Source organism: Mus pahari, chromosome 11 (genome assembly GCF_900095145.1).
Source record: "Mus pahari chromosome 11, PAHARI_EIJ_v1.1, whole genome shotgun sequence".
In the NCBI taxonomy this organism is placed as follows: domain Eukaryota; kingdom Metazoa; phylum Chordata; class Mammalia; order Rodentia; family Muridae; genus Mus; species Mus pahari.
Window position 1 is genome coordinate 22236219 of NC_034600.1, and position 16473 is coordinate 22252691.

The 16473-nt window shown below is 39.9% G+C and overlaps 1 protein-coding gene and 1 non-coding gene across 2 annotated transcripts in view; one reads left to right on the forward strand and one right to left on the reverse strand.

Moving 5' to 3' along the window:
- The window catches only part of Atg10 (autophagy related 10), a 291273-nt gene that overhangs the window by 149678 nt on the left and 125122 nt on the right, over positions 1-16473 (reverse strand). The gene's annotated exons all lie outside the window — the stretch shown is intronic.
- On the forward strand, positions 5735-5841 carry LOC115065031. Its single transcript, XR_003844833.1, has one exon. It is a non-coding gene; the product is annotated as a U6 spliceosomal RNA (small nuclear RNA).

Sequence of the window (16473 nt, forward strand, 5' to 3'; positions counted from 1 at the left end):
AAAATCTTTGGCTTTCCTTTTAAAAACATTTTCTTTTCTTTTCTTTCTTTCTTTCTTTCTTTCTTTCTTTCTTTCTTTCTTTTTTCTTTTTCTTTTTTTTTTTTTACAAAATCTAAGTCAAGACTAACCCCTCCTTGACTTCTCTACTTCTTTCCCTTTGATAGTAATACAGTGCTTTGATTTTTCTCCTAAGACCCTTGGCATCATCAGTTTCTTTGGTTAGTTCTTCTCTACTTCCCTCTTTAAAACTGAACCTCCCAATGCTGTCTTCAGCCATCACTATACATTATTTTATTCCATTAATCTCAAACATTTCTGTGGTTTCAGCCTCTGTGTATATAACAAGGCTGACTCCCCCCAAAAGATCTCACATCTGAAGTCTAGATATATTTATGTCATCATTTAGATGTCTCATGGCATTTCTTCCCGTAATTCTTTCACAATTTTATACATATATGTAATGTACTTTGTTCACATTCCCTCCTCTCTTCTCCACTCCTCATTCTAACAGGTCTCCCGAGCCCTTTCTCCTCACCCACAGCCATGTCTTTTTAATGACCCACTGTATTTATTTATGGCTGTTTGCATGAGCCTGGGTGGGGAGTTAGCTGAGTAAGTTATAAGTGGCTACAGCTCTGAGGAATGTGACTCCCCTTCTCCCAGCAACCACTGACTGCCTCAAGCTCTGCATGGAGGAGTGAGGCCTCATGACTTCCCTCCTCAATCCAAGATGGCAGGCTGATGGGATGTGTGCTGGTGACCACCACTGCTATGTCTTCATGAGTGTAGCAGTAATGTCATGTCCTGGGGACACCATTTCATAGCATCCCTCTGGCTCTTACACTCTTTTCTCCCCTCTTCCACAATGGTTGTTGAACCTTGCAGGGGCTTATATCTTGCCTTTCAATTCAATATGTTCAAAATGTGATCTTCTTTTCACTAAACCTCCTCATGCTTATATATTTCCTGTCTGAAATGTTTTGAAATTCATCTACAATAGTGCCTTGTGGTCAATAAAAAAAGCATTTAATGAATAAAAATAGTCAGTTGGGCAACAATTACTAACTAAGTGCAGAGTCACTGGCAAATCTTCAGAGTCAGTAGCAGGAAATCAACCCAACACTCTCTGAGCTTTATTCACATCAGAAAGGCTGACTGAAGAGCCACTACTACAAATGGCTTTGCTACCAGAGTTCACATGTAAGTCATTTTGAGATGTGTTAGTTTTATTCAGACTTCTAGGATACTCCTAAAATCCAAGTGAATTCAAAATACTGCTGAAACTATTGAATGAACAGCATGAAAAATGATTATTGTCATTTTGGACTAAGCTAAATGCTGAATAATTGCACATAGAGACTTCTTTCGTGTGTGAATGTGTTGCTCTTCTGTCACTCACTGGAAATGCCTCCTTCCACTTTTTCTTTCTTACAAAGGTGCAGAGGAAGAAGCACCAAGAAAAACAAAGTAGCTGGACACTTCCTATGCTCTCCCAGAGACCTCAGAGCCTGGGGCGAAACAGCTAATCTTTTGTCAAGATATTTAAAAATGAATCTTTATAAATGACAATTATGCAGTCCAACACAGTAAATTTCTTATAACTTATTTAAGCTAGACACTATAAAAACTTTACTTGATTAACCCCCTCCTACATCACAGTATCAAAAGAAATATCAAATTATATAATACAGGGCTTTCAGCTTTTAACAAAAAGAAAAATCACAGACTGATTATTAGATTTGACCAAAGCTATTTTTGAAAATTATGTACAATAACTTTTTTAAAAAAAGAAAAAGAGAAATTGGGAAGAATATTTGTAACCCACCAAGTACTTTATCTTTAATCATCTCATCAATCAACAAGAAATGGAAAAATAGGCAAGGTTTCAAAGATGAGATACAAATGGCTGAATTTGCTTCACTGATAACCTAAAACAAGTCAGAACAAAAAGATAATTCCTACCAAACAATCACAAAGAAGAATTAACTTTATCCAATAATCTCTAGACTCGTTTTGCGAGACACCTGCTAGAGAGAGCATGACTACCTCACCCCCCCCCCCCCCAGGCAGAACTGGTAAAGGCTTCTGAAAGAATGTAAGATTCTGGAAGGACAGCTTTGCCCCACACATGACGTGAGACACCAACCCCTGTAGCTGCAGTGGGGGTCTTATTGCAGCGACGGGCAAGAAAACCTGAGGCTGAACTGATGTCTTACATAGCACTGCTGTGCATGTATTATAGTTTGCATTGAGCTATTTTAAAAGCCCTTTGGTCTGCTGCCCACCCCCCTTAGCACTGACTCACTAAGTATTCTTTATCTGATTCAAGGCAAAATATGCTTCTGATGAAATATGCACTCACATGCTCTTTGGCAAACTACAAACCAAATTAGAGAAATCATAAATCTGGTAGTAAATGTTCTGGGTGAGTGGTATACGCTATACCTTCCTCATCAGAAAAACATACATATGTGCTGCAATATGTCAACAAACTGTATCTGTGGCTTCTCTCGCTCCTGGTTTTAAAAATCATGGAAAGATCAATAAAATAGGCTATATTACTATATTTGGATTAATAACAAATCTAGCACATTACTTCTTAAATGTGGAAATCATTCAAACACTCTTTGAAAGGCATTCAAAATGTTCTTGAAATGTACATTTTAATGACTATATCTGCATAAAAGTTAAAAATAAACGCATATGATATCCCGAGGTTGATAGCAACTTTAATATCACTAACCACTTATACAATATGCTTCTCCAAATAAAATATGCAGTTAAGCAGCCTATAAATCCGTCCTGTCACTTTGAATATGTACCTTCTTTTAAGAAAATCTCCACTCTTACTATTCGAATAAACGCAAGCAAAGTGATCAGCCCCCACTTGTCTTCACCCACGTGTGTGAGCACTTTCACGCCACAGCCTGTCACTTCACATTACGGCAGTTTGTCACGGGAGTGAGGTCTTCCTCAAACTTGTGCTACCCCTGGCTCTATCTCCCTGTGTGCCTATAATACGTTTTCTACGTTCTTAGTAATTCCAGCATTAATATCCTAGAAGCCATACATGTCGCAAACATAATTATTTTCAATTCATAGGAATCAAGTTCTAAAAATGTCATTTTGTATATGATCCTTTAGCAAAATTAACAAAAACTGAGTTTTAAAAAGTGACATTTAGTCATTTACCCTTATTAATATGTAAGTCTTTGAATTCAAATAATGAAATAGACAAACAAAATTCTAAGTATAAGTGAAATTGTAAATTATTTTTAGATTTTTGAAATACACTGTCTTCATTTAAATATCAATAATTTATGCCCTCTCAAATAAACTTCATCAAGAGTGACTAACAAATTTTTTTTTAATTGACAGAAACGTTATATAGTGAACATTTATTTCTAGGAGCACTATACGTGGCTTTGGACAAGGCACCAAGAAAGACAAAAGGATTTATATAGAAAGATGTATAAGATATCTTCCTGGAATTTACAAAGAAGGAAACAGTCTAATAGCAGGGATGAGACGTAAATATTGCCAAACCAATATAATACATGGTCTGAAGAATTTCATAACTTGGCAGGATGTTAAAAGCTTATTTAATCCAATATCTGTAACTGCTCATGAGAAATCCTGTGTTTCACACATAAAATCTTCTGATTTCTTAAAAGTTTACTTTTAAACTGACATAAAATGAGATTTTTCCTTCTCTTGAATTTCTCCACTTGTAAAAATTTCTCTCTCTGTCTCATACCCAGCTTTCTTTGGTTACCTTCATTTTATAATGAATGAAATGATACACGCTTACATATGCAAATGTTGCCTGTCATATGTCATATTTAACTTGTTGTAATTCCCCCTCCATAGGCACATTTGTGTGTGTGTGTGTGTGTGTGTGTGTGTGTGTGTGTGTGTGTGTGTCTTCCTAGTCTGTCTTTCCTTTTGATTCAGGGATACATCATTGTTTCACAGTTTCTCTCTCAGAGGCATTTGCTGAAGATTCCAGTGTTCTCACTTACTTTCTGTATGGCTTCTTTAAAATGTTTAACCATCCAGCTAAGCTAGGATTATTTGGGGTTATGCTGTAAAATAGGGGCTCAGCTTAGGTTAATTCCACAAGCTAGTAATATCAAAGAAAATACAGATACAAGAAACTAAGAAAAGAATAAGAATGAAAGAAACGAGAAATTGCACACAACAGAGTTTCTTTTCCATGGCAGCTCTGAAGACTGAGGAAAAGGGCCCACACCCGCGGCACTCCAGAAGGAACCAGCACAGTTGCATATACCTGTGCTAATACAACATAGATCATTCTCAACATAGTCACATGCAAAACTTTCCTGAAAAGTCCTGCCCAGTGATGGGAAATAGACAATTAAAATATGAATCAAAGTAAATCAAGGATGGAAAACTGAGATTAAAATGGAACTTATTCATGAAACCAAACATAAACTAGTCGATACTAGTTTGATAAAGTAACAAAACTATTATCTCAAACAAAAGCAGGTAATGGGCAGGAAAGACAGTGTGCAGAAGCATCTTTCAACAAAAACAGTGTTTGGTCTCAGCAGAGATGCGAGGTTTTAGTTTATTCTAAAACAAGATCTTGCTTGGTAGCCCAGGATAACAACCAGTCCGAGATCCTCCAGTTTTAGTCTCCAGCATAGTAGACATACAGGCATGTGCCATCACTCCCAGCTGAGCATGAGTTCTACAGCCTTGCCCTAACCTTAATATGTCACAATCCCTCTCGATTCGATTCTTTTTAACGTGTGCCTATGCATGTGTGTGCGTGCACATTGTTGTTGCATGCATCCCATAGTGGATGTGGAGACCACAGGACAATTTGCTTCCCTCCTACCAAGTGGGTTCTAATGAACAAGTTCATGCTGTTAGGGTTTGCAACTGTGCTACCTAATGATACATAAACTTGACACAAGCTACAGTCATTTGGAAGCAGGAACCTCAACTGAGAAAATGTCCCCACTCTACTGGCCTGTGGGCAAGCCTGTGGTGGTGCCTTTCTTGACTGGTAACTGATGTGGAAGGGCCAAGCTCAGTGGAACTATATCACCCCTAGGCTGGAGGGTCCTGGATGCTACAAAAGGGCAAGCTGAGCAAGCGATGAGAAGCAAGCCATGAGCAGCATCCCTCCACGGCCTCGGCTTCAGTTCTTGCTGCCAGATTTAGAATCTGCTTAAGTTCCTGCCCTGACTTTCCTCAGTGATGGAATGTTACCAGGAAACTTCAGAGAAATAAACCCTCTCCTTCTTCTTCTTTTATTTTTTGTTTTGGTTTGTTTGGTTTTTTTCGAGACAGGGTTTCTCTGTATTGTCCTGGCTGTCCTGGAACTCACTTTGTAGACCAGGCTGGCCTCGAACTCAGAAATCCGCCTGCCTCTGCCTCCCGAGTGCTGGGAATAAAGGCATGCGCCACCACCGCCCGGTCCTTTCCTTCGAAAGTTGCTGTTGGTCACGACACTCTATCACAGCACCGCAAACACTAGCTAAGACAGCAGCTACACAGAACCATCTCACCAGCCTCTCCACAACTTTAAATGAAAGATCTGTAAAAAATAGGGAAAGAGGAAAGGCATTAGCAGAAATGAGCAGGGAATGAGAGGGTAAAGGGGAGGTGGGGAAGATGATTGAAAAATACTATATACATGTATTTTAAAAATCATAATAAAACCCAGTATCTTATAGCTAATATAGGATAACAATACCTTGTAGTGCTCGCTTCGGCAGCACATATACTAAAATTGGAACGATACAGAGAACATTAGCATGGCCCCTGCACAAGGATGATACACAAATTCGTGAAACATTCCATATTTTTAGGACCCTGATATAGCTGTCTCTTGTGAAGCTATGCCAGTGCCTGGCAAACACAGAACTGGATGCTCACAGTCAACTACAGGATGGAACACAGGGCCCCCAATGGAGGAGCTAGAGAAAGTACCCAAGGAGCTGAAGGGGTCTACAACCCTATAGGTAGAACAACAATATGAACTAACCAGTACCCCTAGAGCTCGCGTCTCTATATGCATATGTAGCAGAAGATGGCCTAGTCTGCCATCATTGGGAAGAGAGGCCCCTTCGTCTTGTAAACTTTATATGCCCCAGTACAGGGGAACACCAGGACCAAGAAATGGGAGTGGGTGGGTAGGGGCATGGGGAGGGAGGGTATAGGGGACTTTGGGGATAGCATTTGAAATGTAAATGAAGTAAATACCTAATAAAAATTGAAAAAAAAAACAATACCTTGTACACACATTACTTTTTGTTGTACCAAGAAACACATATTTGAAAATTCCAGATTTCTTTCAAGTAACATTGTTGTTGTTTTTTTTTTTTTATCACGTTAAATTCTATTTAAAATAATGGGCACAGTATAATAACAAGATTAATAGAAAGGAAAGACAGATGGGGGTAAGGCTGTGGTTTAAACATGAAATGTCTCCCACAAGCTCATGTTGGAACACTTGCTTCCCAGACTGGGGTGCACCTTGAAGTTCTTTACCCAAGCCCCACTTCCTGCTATCCTGTGCTGCCTGAGGCAGAAGCAGTGTGACCTCAGCCTCAGCTTCCTGAGGCCCTGTCTTCCCCTCACAGCTAGTAAGGCAAAACCAATCCTTTGTCCACTGATGTGTTTCCTATCAGCTATGAAATGGCAGCAACAGGAAAGCAAAGTTCCACAGAGTGACAAATTTCAAGGGAAGGAAATTTGTACTTGTTGTTATTCTATGGTTTATATTCAAGGGTGGCATCCCAATTTCTTTGAAATTTCTAGTGACTTTATACTATTATACAAAATAACAGCACTTTCTCCCATAAAGAAATTCAAAGTATAACAAATAAAGATAAATGGACAAAGTTCCACGGTGTTGTATGCATCTCTGGATATTCACCTGGGATCCAGCCAGTGGGCAGGTGCTCTTTCTCTGCGTTCTCTGACCTCTCACAGAAGACTGAGCTGGAAGCTGGCTTTGCACTCTAGCATGGAACTGGAGTTCTGTGACTAAGAAGTCTGAGCTCTAAGGTAAACAAGCTCAGGGGGTTCCCCTTGGTGGTCCCCACACATCACAAACATGGTGTGCCAAGTCACCTTCTTTTACACTGTAGGTAGAGGCTTCAGAGAGCTGCACACAGCAGTGCCGCACATATCTGTTGAATGGTGAGTGGGGTATCTGGCTGCATTTACTCCTTGTTGTCTGTGCAGCATCTCCCTGCTGCCTTTCCTTAGCTCCTGCATACAGCCATCCCCCAAAGTCTATCTCTCACTTCCATTACCAGTCTACACTTGTCCCTGAATTATCTCAGCCAGTCAGAAGGTCCAGCCCTGACTTCTCTTTGGAGCTCCAAACATAAACTATGAAATATGTGCTAGACATCTAGAGAAGATGCCCTACAACATCTCAAATGTGACAGAGTGAAATAAAGTCATTTTTCTGTCTCCTGGCTTGTCACTAACTTGACAACCTGACCTACATATATACAGGATTTCCTGTGGGGGCAATGACATCATTCTGCTTCCTAATCACACAGTCTACAAACCTGGCCGTTGCCTTTATCCCTTCCCTCTGCCTTGTGCTCACATACTTTCATATTTCCGTAACGTCTACAATGCATGCCCCACCCTTCCCACATACACTGACATAATATGATACAAAATCAGAAAGCACAATGAAAAATTATCAGGTTCAACTCAAAGCCTTAGGAGCTGAGTTCCAGTTCTATTATGAATTTGCTGTATGGTATATTGCATATTACATAACAATTTGAATATCAGTCTTTAAATCATGTGATAATGCTAAAATGTATGAGATAGATACAGTTGTACATATGTGATATATACATATATACAATGACTAATGTTATTTATACCTTATATATAAGTATCTCACTATATATATATAAATATTATATATGTAAACACAAACAAATGCATTATTATTATCATCAAAGAAGTTATCACAGCCAATCTTACCTCTTACCTAGGGATAGAAATACACGAAAGGATTATTATTATTATTATTATTATTATTATTATTATTATCAAGATGTCATCTCATCTGACCCTACCCAGTGATGGAAATGAACAATTTTCATTCTCTCAGTTCTGTACTACCCTTTCATTCCCCCAAAGGCATTATTTGATAAAATTATACCTAAGGAGCTACTGGCACCTGATGGCTGCTGAGGGGGAGAAAGTCCTCCCCGAATAAAAGCAACTCCTAGCACAGTTTCCAGTCATTCTCATCTTTACCTTCTCTTTCTGACCATCTGAAGCCCCAGGGAGCCTCCTCTACCACACAAATTCTGTGGCCTCTATACAGTTGTTTGCCTCCAGAGATACCCTCCATTAATGCTGTTGTATCCCAACTAAAATCTCCAGTTTGAGAAACCTTTCTTTCAACATTAAATTCGAATGTGCCTTCTCTATAATGGTCCTGATGTTTGAATTGGACTGTATTTTACTTTTACCATTCGTTCTTACAAAGGACCTTTGCCTTTCTTTCTCTGTAACTAAATTAAAAATATTTTGGAGTACAGAGGTTGTGCAGTGCCCACCTTTTACTCTGCATCATATTATCAGTCTTAAAGTTCCATGTTTAATGAAGGTTTACAGAAGCAAACTATATAAATAAGGCTCCTTTAAGTCTCCCTTTTAAAAAGCAACATATTTACACTTGAATCGACACAATGAAAATATACAATCAATGGATGATTAGTCGTAGACATCATTTTGAATGAAAGGGAAGGAGGGAGATGTAATGCATTATTAAGCTTTAATAGGTGCTCCCTCTGCTGGCTTGCAGCAGCAATTCAAGAACAGTGAACTCAAACAGCACAAAGAAAGACACTCAGGTTTAGCTTCCTTGTACCCTGTACTTTCTGGGAACAGCCAGGCCAGGCTAGGAACTCACCGTGAACTCATGCGGAAATTACCCACTTATAGGAAAAGGATTGTCTTTGAAATTTTTACTTTTTTAGTTAATAAAGAAAGAAAATTGACCTCACTGTTTCAATGATAATTTATGCTTATGTTTTTGCTTTTTAACTAAACCGCCAACTTTGTGTAAAAACTCTTTTTATTTTAGAATGAATTTTTTGAGATATAGAACAAAATAAGGCCCCTTTACTTTCTAAGTCATGCTTATGTTTTAAAAGTCTGATCAGGAACATAAGGGGTTAAACTCTTCTTGTGTTTCTAAACAGACTTATTCTGAGTACCCTGAAGGCATTTAATTCCAAAACAGGAAGCCACAGAGAGGAACACTTGGTTACACTAATGTTATGCAGATCTTTTGGAACATATTTTCCTAAACACTTGCTGAAAGAGCCTTTTCTATACAGCATGCCATCACATGAAGTTGGAGAAGGGTCCCCCACTTAGCACAGCACTAACTCTCAGACTGTTCTTTGTTACTTCTTTATGTCCTCCATTTCAGTTGTTTAAAATGGCTCTCTGCATGATCACAGAAAAAAAAAATTAAATGAAACAAGCTAGGGGCCAGGGAGTGATTGTTCACACCTGCAGGTATTCTGTACACACACACACACACACACACACACACACACACACACACACACACACACACGTACACTATGATGTCAGTTATGATGGCTTTTAAAAAGATAACATAGACTATGTTTTAACCTAAGATTAACCTAAGATCAGCAGAGATACCACTGTTAAAGATCAATGTCCTATTCTAAAACAAACAGCTGTTTGATAAGTTTTTACCTGTAGCTAAGAAGTGGGCAGGAGGGAACATCCTCTGTTACTGACATGGTGCTGCGGCTCTCTCCAACACTGGGTGAGTATACAGCTGCCTACAATGCCCCGGCCAACCGGGTGAGGTACACTTTTAGTCCCTGAGGTGTGCCATGGAAAAAGAACCCACACTGTGGTGAACAGGCTTCACAGCCACCTGACTGCATACACCATTTCAAGGCCATTTTAAAGAACAGCTCCCTTTCTCAGCCTCTTGGCTTATATTCAGTTGTGTTTTAGAGAAAACCAATGATAACTGAGCCATTATCCTTCTGTGCTGGAAATAAGGCTGTGTGCACATTATCCATGAAGATGAAGTGCAGCAATATTAAAAGCACCAGGCTAGTCAGAAAAAGCCAGATAGGAAAAACAACGTGTCCATTTGGCTCTGTTTCCATTCAATCCGCTTATGGAACTGTTTACCCCATTCTTTGTTCGTGTGGTGATGGGATGTGAAAGAGTTCAAGCAGTCCTTTTAACCCATTCTGCATATGTGGAAAACTGGTTTTCTTTAAGAACTTTTGAGTGAACAAGAACAAGGGTATAGCTACTATAATGGGCGCTGCTGTCATTCTTATACAGAATTCTTGACATTTACCCTCTACGGATGCCCAGAGCAAAGGCTGGCTGATAGGTGGAGGCCTCTCCCTTAGGTGAGTGCTATGGGACCACAGCAGCCAGGCACAATGTAGATGGCAGACGCAGGTCAGAGTAGAGTACAGAAGGTTTTTAATTCCCAGACTCGCTGTCATCCAGCCTCAAAACTGCCGAGCTTGTATCTTTTGAGCAAGACTGTCCAATCCTGAGATTTAAATGTGGACTTTCAGCTCACAAATATGTCCTCTAGTGTTCAGAGGGCATCCTCACCAAAATGTACAGTTACATACATGACTACAGAAAAAACTTACAGCTCAGAAGATCTAACAGCGTTCTTTGTTATACAATGAGTCATTTCACTTTAAGTTATTTTGTGCTTTATTAATGAGGCAACAAGGTTCTGGAACTACAAATGAGCAGGTTTAGACAATACCCAAAAGACATCTTGACGTGTGGAAGAAAATTATTCAAAACATGATTTATTTTAATTTACCATCATATAAACAATGAATGAGCATAAAAACTTAAGATGTGGTTAATTATAAAATGGAAATATAGTATTAAAAAACAACTATACCTTGTTCATTCCTTGTGGTAATTCAGTTGTCCAAGTAGCCAGTAATATTACATAGCAAACTACCAGTGAAATTCTGTGGCAAATCCATTGAGGCTCCACCTCTGATGATGTCATTACATGCACATGCATGGTGGTGTCAAACACTAACATTAGTGGGTATCTGTTCTAACAGCTAGTTCTTTCCAGACTGATGCAACATAAATGATGGCAAAACAAATCAGCAGTACCATGCTTGTTTCAAAACACCTACAAGACCAATAAACACCAGACATTCTGAAACAAATACATATTTAACTGGATACAGTGCTATATTCAGATGTTTTCCTCCAAATAATAGGTATTCTCTATGATTATGCAACATAATCTTACATAGCTTTACCAAGGAAGTAACTTCTATATCCCCTTCAGAGGGCAACAGACAGCAGATCTCTAAAGGTTCAGATCCTTCCATTCCCCTGAAAGTTAACTGAATACATCAGGTGTCTGAGCTTGGGGCTGACCCCCCCTCTCTTTCCTTCAGTTAATGCCAGGGTTGCAGCCACAGGAAAACTGACTGTTTCTTGCTGATTTTTCCTGGTTAGCAGGAGATTCATAGTAGGTGAAAACCAGGCTTAAATAAACTGCTTGAATAGAATAAAGAAAAACAAACTACACATGCTGACTTATGTATCATATTTATAACTGTATATATTGTGATAAAAATTGAAAAAAACATTTTAAATTGATGATTAATTTTAAGAACAAAGAGAAAAACAGAATGAACTAATATCTACATAAAACTTGGATGAGTTTTACAGACCAAAGAAGATACAAGAGAATATTTAGCATATGACATGTTCATATAGGAAGAATGCATCCAAGTGTTAGAAGTCCATCAGCAGCAAGTGACTGCTAGAAAATAAAGAGGACCCCGTGACTCTAAGGATGTTCTGATTCTTGATACGCACTCTCTGAAGACTAATGGAGCTATAACGAAAAGCTACATGCTAGGCACACACACACACACACACACACACACACATATACACACATTACAATTTAGCATAGACTTCTAACACATTAGTCTTTGTGAGGGACTTGAAGGCCAAGTGGGAAGAGGAGGGAGAAAGGCTGAGAAATGGGTCCATTAACAACCCATAGATATGTACTAGACAGTGTCAAAACTCAGTGTGGAGCAGCTAGCCTGAGTGGTCCATGGCATTAGAGCTAGGCTCAGTGCAGTCCTTATCAAAGATGTTTGCTTCTTCATGTTAGATACTGTGCTGCCGTGCTTAAAGCTTTACAAATTATTTTACACCTATCTAGAATATGGAAATAGTTCAAAAACATTCCTAGAGTTTAACTTCTCATAATTCTTATGTCCTAATAATAAGTTTTAAAATATTCACTTACCATTATTATTATTAGGGTGGGGGTCACATGTCACACAGTCCATGTGTAGAGGTCAAAAGTCAACTTTCTCTCCATTTACCTTTCTGTAAGGATAGAACTCAGGTCAGCAGGCTTCTGTGCCTGCCTTTGACTGCTGAGCCATCACACCAGACCATTCTTATTACTCCATTTCCATAGTAGTCCGCATTCCATCATTGGAGGAAGCAGAACAGTAAGTCAAACAGGGCAGAAACTGCTTACTGGCTTGCTCCTCTTGCTTTCTAACAGTGTCCAGGACCACCAGCGATGGCACCACCCACAGTGGGCTGGGCTCTCCCACATCAATTGCCAAGTAAGAAAAGGCCCTATGAGCTTACCTATAGCTGGATCTTATCAAGGCTATTTTCTCAGTTGAGGCTCCCTCCTCTCAGATGACTTTAGCTTGTGTCAAGCTGACGTAAAACTATGTAGCACATGGTGCAGGGTACAATGATATTCTAGGATCATGAGTCATAACCTTACTGTGCATAAGATCTTACAATTGTAAATATGAGTGCAAAATATAAATCATGCCAGCATCTTAATGTGTTCCTAAAAACCATGTAATTCAAATACTACAGGAAAACAAAGCAACCATCAATTAATCCTGGGTTCTACAGCTCATGCTGCAGCCCTGGAAGGTGTAAGGTGAATGAAATGTCAGTCAACTGAATACATCTTCCCTGCAGCTAATTACTCCAAGACTGGTCACAGGACACAGGATTTTGTTTATCAGAAATTTTTCTACATATGCATGTGGTCCTTATTTGTTTTTAAATTAATTAGTTCTAAAGGCAGACAAAGGTACATTCTGCCTTCTGAGTTGAGACATGCTCTATAGTACTACTTGCCTCATCACTGTCCTTGGTCCCTAATGCTCACTGACATCATCCATTAAAAGAGCATGCAGAGTACCACAGAAAAGCAGGAGTGTATAGCAAGTATTTGGTTTCAGGAACACTCATCGTTATTGATTGCAGTAACAGAAATCTTATTTTACTGGAATCTTTTGTAAAACAACGAACTTGACACTTGGCACGGCCTCTGCACATGTATCCTGAAGAGGCTTGGAACAGAACAGAGTACGGAAGCAGAACCACACAAATCATGTTCCCTCTAACAAGATCGAGTAAAACCCAATCTTTAGTTGGTTCTAAATAGTCAACAATAATGACATCAGAATCTCATTTTTATAAAAAAGCAAATTCAGAGTGGATTTGATAAGGCTACTAGGAAACTTCTTTTTAAAAGTACATTTATTTATTATATGCTTATGTGTTTACAATATGTGTGTATTGGTGTGTATGCAAGTACATGTATGAGAGAGAGAGGGAGAGAGAGAATGAATGAATGAATGAATATGGGGAGGGTATGCATTTGCCACAGTACATGTGTGGAAGTCAGGGGAGTATGTCATGTGTCGTCAGTCCTCACCAACCATCTCATCAACAACAAGGTCTTTGTGTGGTTTTCTGCTGTGGACACCAGTCTAGCTGTCCCATAAGCTTCAGATATTCTCCTATCTCTGCCTCTTACCTTGGTGTAAGAATACTAGATTACTCTGGACTGGAAGGGGGTTAATGACTGGACTGTAAAAATAATAATAATAATAATAAAAGTATAATAAAAAAATACTGGGTTACAGACACTTTACATTTTATATGGATTCTGGGGATGCAAACCCAACACCTCACACTTCTGCAGTATTTTAGTTACTTTTTCTTCCTATGAAGAAACACCATGACCAAGACAACTTATAAAATAAGATATTTATTGGGTAGTTTCAGAGAGTGAGCTCAGGATTATCAGGGCAGGAAACATGGAATTAGGTCAGCAGACATAGTGCTGTGTGTGTCTGCCTGTGGCATTGGTTTTTTGGTTTTTTTTTTTTTTTAAGATTTATTTATTTATTATATGTAGGTACACTGTAGCTGTCCTCAAACGCCCCAGAAGAGGGAGTCAGATCTCTTTAAGGATGGTTGTGAGCCACCATGTGGTTACTGGGATTTGAACTCTGCACCTTTGGAAGAGCAGTCAGGTGCTCTTACCTGCTGAGCCGTCTCACCAGCCCGTGGCATTGGTTTTTGACACCTCAAAGTCCACCCCCAGTGACACACCTCCAATTAGGACACATCTCCTAATTCTTTCCAAAACAGTTCCACCAACTAGGAACCAATCATTCAAACAATCGAACCTATTTTCAATCACACCACATACAGCAAGCACTTTTATGCACAGAACATCTCCCCAGCCCAGCAAAGTCTCTCCTGAACATGTGATAAACATCTCCTGTATGTGGTAAACATCGCTCTTCTTCTGAACTTGCAGAACCTGACTCCATCCCACTGCTGAATTCAGACTTGTTTCATGGATCTAAAGTACTTGCTTCTCAACATCCTTTGTCATCTTTCTTCTTTAATAATAAAATCCTGGGCAAGGTTTCTAGGTTAAAAAATGAAATACACACACACACACATACACACATGACAATAGATAGATAGATAGATAGATAGCCTGGGCAGAAGCCAAGTGTGGCCACAAGACAAACTCATGACCAAAAAGATGTTATATGCAAAATCAGAAAGTCAGGAACCACGTTTTAAATGGGAGAAAGCATGTCATTCCTTCACACTACCCATCTTCCTGCTATCTGGGATTCACATGAGACTGCAGGAGCTTTGGCAACGTACCATGAGGTGATCTTGTGGAAAATAACCACACAGTCAGGATCCTCAATGATGACACGGAGCTGCTTCAGCAGCCCAGCACCTCCAGACTTTGTTAATGGGAGGTACACTCTTAGGTGTGTGCTCTGTTACGTGGAGTCACATTCTGCCCACATTCTCTACTGTAAGCAGCACTTTCAGCTCTTTACCATGAGTAACTTCGATTCTACAGGTTCAAGCAGTTTAGGATGGACCCTGGTGCAACTCATCAGATGTTCTCTGGTCAGTATAAGAACAGGGCAATTATCAGCTTTGCATTTCCTCCACTGGAAGATAGCCTTAGAACAAGCTTCTCCAGCAATCTTCAAAACGACAGGATCGTGCTGTGGTTACAAATAACCAAAAATCCCAAGCCTAGTAAAAGTGCTGTTAAAACCAGACTTTCTGGAGTGGGTGGACACCCCCCACTGTCCCTAGCGGACTACCCAAGCGATCTTAGGATCACTGGTGAGTGTAACACAACTTCTGCTCCAATCCAATCTTCCACAAGACCTGAGACAGCACTAGGGAAGCAGAGAACCGGCCTGACCAGGGGCACAAGTCCCTTCCGGTCTGCGCCAACTCCAGGTCACCTAGGGCACGGAGTCGGCAGACACCACCACGGTCCCTAGCGGACTGCCCAAGCGATCTTAGGATCACTGGTGAGTGGAACACAACAGCTGCTCCAATCCAATAGTGACAGGCCTGTGACAGCAGGAACAGGGACACCAGAGCCTTTCCTGACCAGAGGCTCAGGTTCCTTTTAATCAGTTCAGGTTTAACTTGGTTTCAAACAGACCAGACGACTCCACGGTCCTCAAAGGAGACACCACTTCCACACACTGTAACACGTCCAGGATCTTAGAACAACAGGATCCCGGGATATCAGGGGCTGGGTCACACTACTATTTCAGTGTCTCAGAGGAGCTTGACTTCCAAGAAATGAGACACACCCAGAATCTCAGGTTCACAGGAGCCCACAATCAAAGAATCACAGAGAAATCTGGACTCTGAGAAGTTCTGAATCAACTGGAATTATAGGAAGGACAGGCTGAGGGCAGCAAGCACTAGAGATAATCAGATGGCAGGAGGCAAGCATAAGAACAGAAGCAATAGAAAGCAAGGTTACTCGGTATCATCAGAGCCAAACTCTCCCACCATAGCAAGTCCTGGATACACCATCACACCAGAAAAGCAGGACATTGATCTAAAGTCACTTCTCATCATGATGATGGAGGACTTTAAGAAGGAAATACTGGAAATCACAGGTAAACTGATAGAAGACTTTGAGGTGGAAACACAAAAATCCCTTAAATAGTTATAGGAAAACACTACCAAACGCTAACAAAAGGAGATGGAATTGAACAAAACCATCCAGGAACTAAAAATGGAAGTAGAAAC